This window comes from Hylobates moloch, unplaced genomic scaffold, assembly GCF_009828535.3.
Source record: "Hylobates moloch isolate HMO894 unplaced genomic scaffold, HMol_V3 SCAFFOLD_7, whole genome shotgun sequence".
NCBI lineage: Eukaryota > Metazoa > Chordata > Mammalia > Primates > Hylobatidae > Hylobates > Hylobates moloch.
This window is the reverse complement of record NW_026652282.1, coordinates 42305552-42307732: the sequence shown is the minus strand read 5'-3', so window position 1 is coordinate 42307732 and position 2181 is coordinate 42305552. Positions and strand designations below refer to the sequence as shown.

Below are 2181 nucleotides of genomic sequence, written 5' to 3'. Positions count from 1 at the left end.
GATTGTAGTTGTGGAATTACATCATAATGGAAATATGTTCAGGCTGAGTCCTTCCTTTGGCATGTTTGCATTGTGTGAACACTGGAATGAATCAATTTCTGTTACCATTACCATATGTTTTTCTCATCCCGTATGGTTTTCTCAGTACCTAGCATCGTGTAAGCTACTCTAACTCTGGAGTTCAGAGAACTGGTTTGAGTTCCAGCTTGCTAACCAGGTGGTGCTCAAAACACAGCCATGGCCACAAAAGCCCATTCTCTGAAGTTGGTGTGTGATGTATAATTTCATAGCCTAATTCTCCTTTTGACTTCTCCGCAATACACTGTTTCATAAAGATGGTAGCTGCCCACCCTTTTGTGGTTCATAAGTATGGCGGTTCAGTTTTCATGCTCATGTGTGAGACGTGCCTCTCTCCAACCTTGTTACAGCACAGGCACATTACCTATCTGACATGAGGGAAAAAAAGGTTATGGTTCTAAATGTCATTTTTGGAAAAGAAAAAGAAATCCGGCCAGGAGCGGTGGCCCACGCCTGTAATTCCAGCACTTTGGGACGCCAAGGTGGGCGGATCACTTGAGGTCAGGAGTTTGAGACCAACCTGGCCAACGTGGTGAAATCCTGTCTCTACAAAAAAACCCACAAAAATTAGCCATGCATGGTGGCGGGCACCTGTAGTCCCAGTTACTTGCGGAACGCTGAGGTGGGAGGATCGTTTGAGCCTGGGAGGCGGAGGTTGCTGTGGGCCGAGATCGTGCCACTGCACTCCAGCCTGAGTGACAGAGTGGAACCCTGTATCAAAAAACAAAACAAAACAGAAAAGAAAAGAAATCCAAAGACTGTGATACTTTCTTCATAATTCCCAAGTTTTAACATGGAGGGTATATATTAAAATATATTTGTATTTCGTATTATATATGTTATATATGACACACACATAAAACATATGCATATGACAAGAGAAAAGCCAGGGTAGTGTAGACTTCAGTACTTCAAATACAACCATCACTTTTGCCATATCCATGTACCAAATGAACATTATTTACTTAACATGTTTCTTAAAATTGGTGCACATTTTATTTATTATTTATTTATTTTTATTTATTTGATTTTTTGAGATGGAGTCTCATTCTGTCATCCAGGCTGGAGTGCAGTGGCGTGATCTCGGCTCACTGCAACCTCTGCCTCCTGGGTTCAAGCGATTCTCCTGCCTCAGCCTCCTGAGTAGCTGGGACTAAAGGCGCTTGCCACCGCGCCTGGCTAACTTTTTGTATTTTTAGTAGAGACGGGGTTTCACCATGTTAGCCAGGATGATCTTGATCTCCTGACCTCGTGATCCGCCCGCCTCTGTCTCCCAAAGTGCTGGAATTACAAGTGTGAGCCACTGTGCCTGGCCTATTTATTTTTGAGACAGGGTCTTACTCTGTCGCCTAGGCTGGAGTGCAGTGGCGTGATCTCGGCTTACTGCAACCTCCACCTCCCAGGTTCAAGTGATTCTCCTGCCTCAGTCCCCTGAGTAGCTGGGATTACAGGCGCCCACCACCGTGCCCAGCTAATTTTTGTATTTTTAGTAGAGACGGGGTTTCGCCATGTTGGCCAGGCTGGTCTCGAACTCCTGACCTCAGGTGATCCACTGGCCTCGGCCTCTCAGAGTGCTGGGATTACAGGTGTGAGCCATCACTCCTGGACCACATTTTAAAACATAAGTAAAACTGCATTTATTTATCTCTGATGGAACTAATGGGCACAGCAGGAGACAGATGGTACCTTCCCCGGCCTCCATGGTGTATATCTTTTTTTTTTTTTTTTTTTTTAAGAGACAGGAGCCAAGCAAGGTAGCTTACACCTGTAATTCCAACATTTTGGGAGGCTAAGACAGGAGGATGACTTGAGGCCCGGAGTTTGAGACCAGCCTGCACAACTTAGTGAGTTCCCTGTCTCTACAGGGAAGGTATGGTGGCTCTCACCTGCAGTCTCAGCTACTTGGGAGGCTGAGGTGGGAGGATCACTTGAACCCAGGAGTTTGAGCCTGCAGTGAGCTATGATTGCATCACTGCACTCCAGCCCAGACCAGAGATTGAGACCTTGTCTCTTAAAAGGAGAGAGTCTCACTGTCATCCAGGCTGGAGTGCAGTGGTGCAATCATAGCTCACTGAAGCCTCAAACTGCTGGGCTCAAGGGATC

General features: G+C 46.1%; 1 non-coding gene across 1 annotated transcript; it reads left to right on the top strand.

Annotated features, from left to right (window-relative positions):
• Positions 1-348: 348 nt before the first annotated feature.
• On the top strand, positions 349-452 carry LOC116812383 (small nucleolar RNA U13). The gene has a single exon (XR_004370683.1). It is a non-coding gene; the product is annotated as a small nucleolar RNA U13 (small nucleolar RNA).
• Positions 453-2181: the final 1729 nt, after the last annotated feature.